Genomic DNA, 11,984 nt, shown 5'->3' with positions numbered 1-11,984 from the left:
AATGTCTGGAAGACAAGCGATTCAAACCATTTCCAGAGAACTCTGGTGACATATGAGTGCCTGCAGAAAATACATCAACCCCTTGAGCAATTATTTCACTTCAGTGCAGTCTCTGTTCCAGTCTCTCACTAAGGCTGGTCTCCCAAGTGCATACAGAATACACTCCACCATTTGGAACATTTATTTCTCTCAGCTATCTCTTGCTTTGAAGTTCAATATCTGCGGCCTTCTTTCTGCAGAGCCCAGTTCAAAGAGCAGATCCCAGTGATTCTGTGACAACAGAAGAATGAGCACTATTAGTAATAAATCTTTGCTTCCCCTCCAGAACGTACTCCTGGCATCAGCATGAGCAAGGTCTGATATAACAACAAATGCTCAAGGAAGCAGCTGTGACCAGCTAGCAATATTATAATTTCTGAAACAGTTTTGCAGTGATAGAGTGAAGGGTTTTTGAAGGGTTTTCTGTCACTTACCAAGTTTTTTTCTAACTTCCAAAGGAAGCAAGGTGAGAGGAAAGAAATTTTATCTCTATTGGTGCTTCAAACAGCATAAAGTTTCAGGATATTGAAGTCAGGCAACACGATAGAGCATTGAAATGTGCAGCTGTAAAATTCAGCTCCACTTGATGATCTGGGTTTATAGCAATGCCCAGGTTTGTGGGGCTGCAGTGCAGCTGTAGAGCCATTTGGATCCTTGCTTATTTTATTTCTCAGAGTTAAAAGAATTTTAACATTGTATAAATGACACCTCTTTGGCTCTTAAATCACTTGGCTGTCTATAATGGCGGTAATAAATGTTTCCTATTCCACTGCTACAAAAAACGGCCTGGGCAGTTTTAGCCATTTGGCCGTGGCACTCACAGGCCTGTGATTCATGGCACACTTGTTATTTGTAGACGCTACAAGGCAGATGTGCTAGATGAGAATAGTTCTTTAATGTAAAGCATTGGATTATAAGCTCACCCTCAGGATTTGAGTGCCAATAGTAGTAAATGGATGCCCAAGATAACACAGAAGCAGTTACTATTTAAAAATGAGCTGTTTGATATTAAATTTCTTTTATTTTACAGCAGATTTCCAACCCTGTCCCACTTCTTTCAGTGCTTTAGTCTATACTCTTCCTGTCCAGATCTGAATGGATGCTGGGAACAGCAGTCACCTCATTGGACAGATATATGTCAGATCATATTTGTGACAGTGTTCACAGGGGTCTCAGGTTGAGGGAAGAGATGAGGATCTGACTCCATGTTTCAGAAGGCTTGATTTATTATTTTATAATATATATTACATTAAAACTATACTAAAAGAATAGAAGAAAAGGTTTCATCAGAAGGCTAGCTAAGAATAGAAAGGAAAGAATGATAACAAAGGCAACTGTTTTGGACTCTCTGTCCGAGCCAGCTGGGCTGTGATTGGCCATTAATTAGAAACATCCAAGATGGGCCAATCACAGATCCACCTGTTGCATTCCACAGCAGCAGATAATCAATGTTTACATTTTGTTCTTGAGGCCTCAGCTTCTCAGGAGGAAAAAATCCTAAGGAAAGGATTTTTCATAAAAAGATGTCTGCAACACATATTCTTTCATATTTTTGCTTTTTTATGTAATTTCAGGGCTTCTAGCTCGGTGTTCCAATGGCCCCCATTAATGCAACATTTACAATTGTTACAATTTTAAAAGAACTCACCCAGAGGGTAGCACTGCTATCTTTCTGTAGTGCATAGACTGCAGGTGAGGCACAAGAAGGATAAGGTTCAAATTTTTAGGCAGCCTTTCTCATCCTCTAGTTCAAGGGCTACACCAGCTTTGGAATATTTTTCCTGAGGACTGACAGATGTTTGCAAATTGTTCAAGAGCATCCCCTGAACTACAAGACCTCCCATCACACTTCATGATGTTGTGCTCCACCCAAATTGTCCCAGAGCCAAGAGCTGACTCGACGGTTCCAAGCTCCTGAATCGCAGCAAAAGGAGCACATCCATTCCCCTCTTATAAAGAGCCCAAATAATTTTGCCATCAGTGTGGCTTTTGTACAAATTCAGTAGGAAAAAAAAAACCAGTTTGTCAAGTTATTAAAGCAAATCAGAATCCAGTATTGTAGAACAAAGTACTATAATTAAGCTAACAAAACCCCCCAAACAATCTAAATCCTGTAAGACAACATTTCAAATCCTTATGGGACACCATAAATCAGGGCTTTTCTTTACTGGTCAGGTTAGAAGGAAACTGCTAAAAAAAAAAACAGTTCAAATTTTAATAAGACTATTTGATAGAGAAAATATATTCCCAACATGACAAAACTCCTCACTTTCCATTTATTCAAAATTACCTTTTAAGCTACAGTATTTCAAAAAACCCCAACAAAGACCCCAACACCTCAAAACATGCAAGTGATCAATATGTTTCAATAATTTAATTCGTTCTCTTACTCATTTATTAAAAAACCCCACAGCAGATACATTGTACAGCAGCATGTTTATAAACTGAGTCATCTGCTCTTTTTATCACCTAACATTTATCACCAGACAGGGCTTGAGCCTTCCAGGTGTGATTCTGAAGCAATATATGTATATTAACAGGAAACCTGAAACATTAACACAATACCATTATCTGGGAAAGCCTGTCAGCTGAACAAGATAAATATGATATTTTTTTCCTTGCAAAGAGCTTCAACAAAAATGTAAAAGTTTTCGTTTCTGTCAGGTAAGATATTACTGCAGAAATTCCAATTCCTTCAGTTTATTCTATATTTGAAGTAAAGCTGCCGAATGTGGAAACAAGACTGGTTTCGCTGTGTTGATGCAGTTGTTATAGAAGTTTTCTACTGTCAGTGGGATGGCTGATGACACTTGGAAATACAGCCAAAATCTGACCCTGGCTAAGGAAAACAACCTCCAAAACCCCAGCTATTGCAGATTTCACCCCGCAAAAGACTCATTCTGTAAGGTCAGTTCTAGTAATTCAGTAAGCTCTAGCAACCTGAGAAAGATTTGAAGGAAAGTGACAATTTTCTGCAAGGCCACGTTTTAAAATTCCCTGGAAGAGGAGCATCACGGACTCCAATCCTTGGGGAATTATTACTTGTCTTAGTGAAAGATCAAGCAACAGAGATAAATGGAGGCAAACACAGAATTTGTTCTGCTTGAGGACTGAAATGGAGGCTCAATATCTAAATTTCACCGTGCCAACTTGTTCCTAGCCCCCTTATCCAGTCTAGGGATGAACCAAGGGATGCTCCACAGGGATGCACGAGTGCAGGGTGCATGCTCTGGGGTTTGGGGAGTAGGAGGTGGAGGTGCTCAGGAGTAATCCCAGAACCACAAACAGATAAGGAAACCAGAAATATTGTCCGGGCAATGACATAAATCTGGCCAAAGACAGAGCACTGAAACCCCTGCTGGCAGGGACAGGAAGAGGAAGGCACTGCAGGCCATAAAGCAGGAAAACCCAAAGCACAGGGAATGGAAAGTGATCTGGAAATTACTGCACTGCCACAGTGAACAATCTGATGTGCATCAGGGTTCACCTTGCTGGGGCTTCGCTGTTCTTACCAATTAACTCACCCTGGGCTTGGTGCTGAATTTCCCAACTGAACCTTAAATAAATTGTTGTTTAGCAGCTATTACAAGGCACAGTTAAATGGAAGAAAATACCAGCATAGCAAACATAAACAAACTCCAATATTTACCACAGAGAAGTTCTTAAAGCCATCATTTCAGTCATCTCAGACCAGCAGCAGTTTGGAAAACATCCCCACGGAGGATGGGCTGGAGGAACACAGAGATGATATACATTCTCCACAGGAAGTTTTCAGGTATATGAGATTCTAAATATTAAATAAAACCTGGCCACTATACCAAGAATAGTTCCTGAACTTTGATCAATAGCTTTTTTTTCCCTAATATTTCTTCAAAATGCTTAGGAAGTTTTGATTCCTTGCTTCTAATTATAGAAAATTGAAATATATTTGTTTTATTTTGTCAGGACACAAAACAAGGAAACAATAGCTTAGTGTAAGATTAGGTTAAATCTGAATGACAGTTTGATTTCAGCAGCACAATAATTCCTCCAGCAGTTCCCACACAAATCCTTCAAAATTACCACTCACTGGTAATCACATTACTGAAATCCATATCTAACAACACTTCTGCTGCAAATAATGGAGAAATTAAATTAGAAAGCAGTTGATCTTGTAGTACATCATCCAAATTGAATGTTGGAAACTTTGTGGGAATTTGAGCATTCTCTGGCCAAATTCTGCCAAATTCGGCAAACTTCTCTATTTGCAAATCAAGTGTAAAGCAATCTTAGATTTAGGATCCCAGCCAGAGCTAAATGTGAGGATCAAAATCTAATACATGTGGTTTATAAGTATTTTATTGATTTGTGTGTTACTTCTTTAAATTTCTATGGTGTCAGTGTGCCTGAACACAGAGTGGAGATCCTGCTACTGTGGTCTCCATCACACAAGCCTGCCCATTTTGCTTTTACCAGCAGCGTGAAACCAAGTAAATATTTCTCACTGTGAGCAAACCAAAGTGAAGTACACTTAAAACTAATTTTTAAATTGCACTTCATGGAGATCCTAGCTTTGAGTTCTGTAACAGTCTTTCCCCAGAAAATCTCTTCAATAACAGGCAAATTCACTTAAGGATGTGCCTTGTTTAATTCCCAATTGACAATAGTAATGTCTGAAACAGAAAAAAAAAATTAAATCAAAAGTAAGAAAAATACAACTGTCATGCACCATGATGGGATTAGAGGCACCAGAGCACTGCAAAGGATATTTTAGACCCCTCCCAACCCACTCCTCCCCAAAGAAACTAGAAACACTTACATTCTCAATTCGAGAAAACCAGAATATTTTAGTCAAATTTAGTTTATCACAGCATATCAGGGATGGTGCTTTGGAACAAGGTGGAGTCACTTCACTGGAGTAATGTGCTACAATGAGAAATTCCTTATAAAGACAGTTGATAATAGGAGATGTAGTTACTATGAAATTAGGTGATTAGTGAAGGAAAGTGGCAAGTTTGTACATGATACAGGCATCTGCCTTCCTTCGTTTTCTTTCCATCTGAAATTAAGGTCAAAGATATCAATTACATTGGTGGGAAAATTGCATCCTGACCAATCTCTTGTTTTGATCACTTGGAGTCTTAATTATTCACTAAATTACATGTGGTATCTTTACAGAAATGAAGAATAGTGTAATGCTCTGTGTGCTTTTCTGAATGAATAACCTGTACAACAGTTAATTCCCCTTGCAGATATTGAGATAAATTCAAGTGATAAAAGAGTACCTGAGAGTCTTCACGTGTCTGAGAATCAAGTCTGGGTTACCTGTCTCTGGCTCATCCTTTAGTACAGATCTGCATGTGAGATTCAGATCATGCTCTGTGTTTTAATATAAAATCAAAATTAGAAAGTAAAAGGTCCCAGTTGTTCCCTCCCTCATCTGTCACTGCCTGACCATATGTGTGACAGCTTGGAAGGGAAATTCTTTGCTTCTTTCTTATATTACACCTATTATTTAAAAATCATTACTCCCTACCTTGAGATCTAGGTGGAAAAAGTTCATAAACCAGGATTCAGATCTACATCCAGACTCTTCCTCTATTCCTGCAAGTGTAACACATAAGTAAGTTTATTTCTTGCTGCTTCCTTGGCAAATTCTGTATGAATTTTCCCAATAATCCTACGGTTATCCCCAAACATTCTCAGTCATTCTGACAGGGGGTTGCACAGGGATAAGAGGGAGCATGGAAAAGTTCTCTGAGTGGAAATCAGTGTCATCAGACATGGTATTAAAAAGGGGAGGCAGAGGAGGACTCTTCCTCTGTCTGATGCAGGACCAACAGCAGCAATGCACAGTTGTTCAGCACACAACAAATGAAAACAGATCCAAGTGAATCCAGCCAGGAACTGCTCTGGCTCCCAGTCGTTCCTTACAGCAGCTCTGGGCTCTCGGGTGTCACCAAGCCATCAATTCAACACTTCTTTATCACACAACCCTTCCATATTGATAAAGCCTATCTTCTGCTTGCAACTGCTGGGCTCACTTAATGAATATTTATCTTGCACGGTCCAGGAGGAGGATCATTCACACAATGCACTTTATTTTAGTTATTTCACTAGAAAAAGTAGTATTCCTATCTGAACAGTTGTTCCATGTGTTTATTAATTAAAATCCAATGCTACTTGAGTAATGTTAAGTTTCAACTGTTTTCCTCAGTGCATTACAAAGACAGCAGGTTCTGATTGTTCATATGAATGTGGATATATCCATAAAGCCAGAGTATTAGATGAATCTATAACATGTCAAGGACCCTCCCAAACCTCTGAATTAAAAACAAAAAAAAGTCAACTTCACTGATTTACTTACAGTGATAAACTTTAAATTTTATCTTCACAATTACTATATGAACACCAGTGGAATAATTAATTCTTTGCAGAGTATATTTCCCATTTTGCCTAAAGGATAACTTGTCCAATAAAATGATGAGAGAAAATACACCTGTTTCATAAAGAAAGCTCACAGGACTGTAATCTCAGAATATGAGAGAATTAAACAGCGATTTTCTGTGATTTCTCTGCCCATAATAGCAGCAAAACTGAACATCTGAATGCTCCAGAATAGAAAGCAAAATCTAAGTCTATCCTAGTCTCATTACTCATTAGAAAAAATAAATAACTACAATTTGCACCTTTTATTGCCCAGCGTCCTATAAATCCAGTAGAAACTCCAGGAAACATTCCATGAGTTTTATTTTGCTACAGGGGGAGCAGTAGGCAAGACCTGCCCTCCTTTATTTCAGGGAAGGGATCCCTTTACTTCTCTGGCTGCACAGACAATCATCCGTGCCTTCCCTCCCTCCTCCCCTTCCCAAGCCTTCAAGCAGATTAATTGTTTGAACTAAATTTTCCAGCATGCCTCCCTTTTTGGGCACCCACATTAATATTAATTGAAAAAATCCATGTCCTCAGTAAAAAAACATGCAGGAACACAATCTTAGAATCACAACCCTCCAGGCCAAGCACTGGGGACATCAGTTGCCCTATGAGCAGAAGGTGCTGGAAGATATTGCATTTCAACACAGAGCAGCACTGAGGAATTCTCAGTGTGGCTGATATGACGTTCACTAAATATTTGTCTTTTCACTTAGTTCAGGGCCTCCTGGGAACAGGTATCCCTACAGACGTCAATAAGAAAACAAGTCAAGCGATTCTACAACTGCCCCCTGAATGAGAAATGAGTGTATGGCCAAATCGTTCATCAAAGGCCAATTCCTTCTGTATAAAAGATTGCAGCATAAAGAACTGTGGCCATTTGTCTCTTCATGCCTCTGCCATAGAGCAGCCAAGACAGTGCTTTCAGCATTTTAGAAGCAATTTGCCAAATCATTATGATGTCACTAAATGGAAACCTTAATTTTCAGGTGTTGCAAATACTATGAAGAAAAAGCTGCAGAGTGCACTGAAATTCAAGGTGACACCAGAGGGACTGCAGAGCACAGTTTTCCACACACCCTAGGGAAAACTAAGGAGTTGGCTTCTCAGTCCAGGAGGAATGATGTTAAAACATTTCCACACTGTTACAAGATGTGGTAGTGTTCACAGGGGTTCTTGGATGAGGCAAGAGACGAGAATGTTGACTCCATGTTCAGAAGGCTTGATTTATTATTTTATGATATATATATATATATATTACATTATAACTATACTAAAAAGAAAAATAGAAGGAAAGGTTTCCTCAGCAGGCTAGCTAAGAATAGAATAGAAATGAATGATAACAAAAGGCAGCTCTCTCGGACCCTGTCTGAGATAACTTGGCCTTGATTGGCCCTTAATTATAAACATCCAAGATGGGCCAATCAAAAATCCATCCGATACATTCCACAGCAGCAGATAACCATTGCTGACATTTTGTTTCTGAGGCCTCAGCTCCTCAGAAGGGAGAAAATCCTAAGAAAGGATTTTTAGTGAAAAGATGTCTGCGACAACAAGACACATACACAATAATAAAAGCTGATTTTGTTCCGCCTGAAATGATGTGTGATATGGTTACCTTGTAGGTGCTTGCAAAAATCAAATGATGTCATAGGAAAACACTCCCATTTTGCCACAGGAAGGCTTGTCCAAAATTCTCAGCTGGATTTTGTCTAGGGTTTGACTGACAGAACATGTTATTTTTTCATTACATCATGAACAAGTAGATGTTTTCTTGCCCAAAGAAGGAGCTGTCCAATTAGCTCAGCTCCAGTGGTATTTCAGTCCCTCCATTGCCTCATTTTGTGTGAACCTTTCTCATATCTCTTGAGAACTTATTTGTGTCATACAAAAATGATAACAAGTTTATGAGCAACACTTGGCTCACTCATGAATAGCTTTGAAGTTTAAATTATTTAAAAGAGCACCATCAGGTTATTTCTTAGTTGTAAACGCTATGTGTTGGAAGCCAAGACATCTTTCTGGCTGCCTTGGAGGGCTCGAGCCCCTGCTTGGGGTGCTCAGAGACCTTGGCACAGAGCCCAAGACACCGGTGACTTTGATTTTGAGCCATGGAGCAAATCACCACCTTTATATGAAGAAATACAAGTCAAAACAGTTTAAGTAGAATAATAGTTAGTTTGTCACAGGGTGAAAAATAGATTTTTGGGGTTTTTAGAATGGGGCTTCAGGAGGCAAGATGGAGGAATCTGGGTGTGTCCAGTCTTTCTCCTTCTTCTTCTTCTTCTTCTTCTTGGTCTCCATCTTCTGCTGTGATGGTAGCACTTTTGGATTGGTTTAAGGTAGGAACTCACGGTCTAACATAGGTGATAAGTATTGGGAAATTATGGTAAATAATGTACATATAGTTTTTAGTATAAAAAGATAACACTGCCCCAAGGGCGGCCAGTGTGCCTCAACCCAACCTGCCAGACAGACCTCAGCAGGTCGGCAAAAGAATTTTATAGATAAGAAATAATAAACAACCTTGAGAACGAGAACAAAAGAATCCTGACTCCTTCTTTGACTGCTGGGCTTGGAAAAAGAAGCTTGTACCTATCTCAGACTCACTCTGACCAGCAGAGTTCCGAGAGCTACAGAGTATGAAATTCATTTCAACAGGTCTCCAGAACAGGTTAGTTTCTTTTCTGTAAAACAGATAGTGATGATGATGATGATGATGATGATGATGACGATAAAGTTCCATCCATTATGGAATTCAGCTGCCCCATGTTCAAGCCAGAAAGGCCACTTGCAAGCTCTGTCCCATAACATTGGTGGATACAATTTTTAAAGAATAAATCTGGGTTTCCATTTCATCCCTCCTTTCTCTCAAATGCATTTTGAATTCTGCACTCAAAAGAGACATGAAGTGTTGGGAACAAAATCAGAATCTATAGCATGAGGAAAAAAACCCTAGCAGAGGTTGGATAGGAGCACAAGACATGCACTAATCCTCTACTGTCTCCCCTCCCCAAACAACCCACAATTACATCTTTCCCAGGAGACAGCTGTCAGCTTTGTGCTAAACTGTTCCTAAATCTGGAGACTCCATAGGTCCCTGGGGATTCTCACCCAGTGACAGTCTGCCCAGCCATTAGAGCAGTTTTCTCTTCGTGTCTGACCTAAGCTGTGCTTGTTATTGCATTATTCCCATCATCTCCAGGGTGGATGTGATGGAGTAATGAACACACACCTGCTCTTTTACAATAAAAGTTGTTGAATAATAAGACTGAAAGTCTCCTGTGTTTAATGCTCTTCCCCTTAGGCTAAACAACCTTAATTCATTTATATTTTTATTCAAAAGCTGCTCTGATATCTTTTGAAGCTGTTTTGGGAGATTTCTTCAAATGGGCCACAACTACTTGTCCTCCTTGAAGTGCATTGCTCCAGACAGGACCCGTTCCTCCAGTTTGCTCTCCCTCATCCTAGAGAGAGGTAAAATATTGCTTCCTATCTCACTCTGAGTCCACAGAACTGTGGGAATTTATAGCTCAGCGCAGATGAGACAGGAAATAAACAGATGAAATAACTGCTCTGCCATTACAGACTTACCTGCTGCTTTGCTGAGATGTCTCTCTTTGATTCTAAGGATCAAAAGGTATCTTCTTTTTCTCAGATCTAGAATTGTTTGGAATTTGTTGGAAAATGGCTTTTTCTCCCCTTGATAGAAAATGAATGACACATTTTTCTTCTTCCTAATTCTTCTCAAAAAGGAAATGAAAATCCTCTGGATTGAATAAATTTTATTTATGCTTTAGTAGATCATTCTGAAATGCCCTCTTAACAGAAAGAATCACTTTTCTTTTTCCTCCTTTGCCTATTATTTTATAGGAAACAAATATAAAATCAGTACTTTTTTGTTCCTAATAACACTTGAATTGTTAAAAATATTTTAAAAGCAATTTTGTACAGTTTGTCCACAGAAATGTTACAAAGTATGTTGCACTTCAAACCTATGCTATGAATTCCACAAGCTCTTAAAATAGTTTGAATAGATATTTAAATAGAAAAAGCACATTAACAAAAATAATTATTTTAATCTATTTCCTAGGCAATTTATGCCCATAGTCTTTTGGGGTTTGGCAATTATTTAGAAGTGTATATAAAACCAAACAAATAGAAAAGTGTCTGAAGAATCATTACAGTGACTTAAATATAGTTCATGCCAGGTTAATTGACCTCACACATCATCTGGATATCAACTCAGAGGAGTCAGAAAATATAGCTGAAGAGACATCAATTATTCTGCAGTTACATACTTGGTATTATCATGTAAAATACCTGTTTCAGTCCAGATGTCAAAGTTCTCTAAAACAACACAAGTATGAGGTCTTGAGCTGATCCAAAATGCTGATCCCTGCTCCAGAGAGATGCAACCAAAAATCTTCATTTTGTAATCTCTCTTACTGTTAAAAAAACAACAAAAAACCAACAAGAAAACAAAAAAAACGAGAAAAGTAGAACATTAAAAAGCTCTGAAAAATCAGAATATGGATCTTCCAGGCTGATGTTGGATCTTGTGCATCACTTACGGCACTCTTGGATGTCCCCACTTGTGAGCAGGGACAGTGGTGAGTTACTGGGAGGCTGGAAAGACACCACAGCTGCAGGTCCTCATTTCACATGTCATGATCAAGGATGAGAATTTTAGCCAGAAACCACATTGAGGCTTCCCACTACTTCTCTGGGTTCAATTTTTATTTGAGGTCACAAGAGCTGCCACTCCCCTCATGTGACATAAGCCAGAAAAATAAACACTAAAGGGAATGTGGTGCAGATATTTTTATTTCTAGCTTTTGTGAGAACGACACTGTACCAACATTGCAGGACTTTGGAGTCAGTTTGAAGCCCAGAAACAGTAAATGGGTGCCAGGTCATAGGTCTTAAAATGTCTTATTATTACGTAAACTCAGCCTTGTGTGCCAAACGTTATTTTTTCCTTCAGTGCCTTCGGTGAACAGTGCCCTGAGCAGGAACTTCCACAGCATGGAGCCCATTCCCAGCACAGACCCTTCACCAAGGAGAGGCTGCATAGTCAGGACATTTTGGTATTAAATCCACTTAGTCCACCATGTGGAGAGATGTTTGCTCCCTTTTCACACCTCTGTGTAGGGAATATCGTACACAATGGGATTTGTGCTTTTGATGTCTTCACCTAGAGCAGGCCATATTTTTAGACAAGACATGCTGGGCTAAATCAGATGTAACTTAATCAGAAGTAACTTAATCCTGCCTGTTCTCTCTCCACATAGGGAGTCTAAACAGCCCCATGGGAACTCACCGTACCCCAGGCTGGGCCAGGCTGGTGGGGCCCACGGGGGCTGCTCTGGTGGCACCTCCCTGCTCCAGCAGGGCCATCCCAGAGCCCAGGGCACAGCAGTGTGTCCGTGTGGCTCTGCAGTACCCCCAGGCAGGAGCCTGCACAGCCTCTGTGCACCACCTGCTCAGGGCTGGGCACTGCCCAGGGCAGGAGCTCTGGGCATGGGCAGGGG

At 39.7% G+C, this 11,984-nt stretch overlaps 1 long non-coding RNA gene across 1 annotated transcript; it reads right to left on the bottom strand.

Moving 5' to 3' along the window:
• Nucleotides 1–4,866: 4,866 nt before the first annotated feature.
• LOC143695130 (uncharacterized) lies at nt 4,867–10,950 on the bottom strand. Its single transcript, XR_013184072.1, has 4 exons — nt 10,774–10,950; nt 10,045–10,193; nt 5,555–5,622; nt 4,867–5,397 (listed from the first exon to the last, which is right to left on the bottom strand). It is a non-coding gene; the product is annotated as an uncharacterized LOC143695130 (long non-coding RNA).
• Nucleotides 10,951–11,984: the final 1,034 nt, after the last annotated feature.

Source organism: Agelaius phoeniceus, chromosome 12 (genome assembly GCF_051311805.1).
Source record: "Agelaius phoeniceus isolate bAgePho1 chromosome 12, bAgePho1.hap1, whole genome shotgun sequence".
In the NCBI taxonomy this organism is placed as follows: Eukaryota; Metazoa; Chordata; class Aves; order Passeriformes; family Icteridae; genus Agelaius; species Agelaius phoeniceus.
The sequence above is the reverse complement of the archived record's forward strand: the minus strand, read 5'-3'. Positions and strand labels throughout refer to the sequence as shown.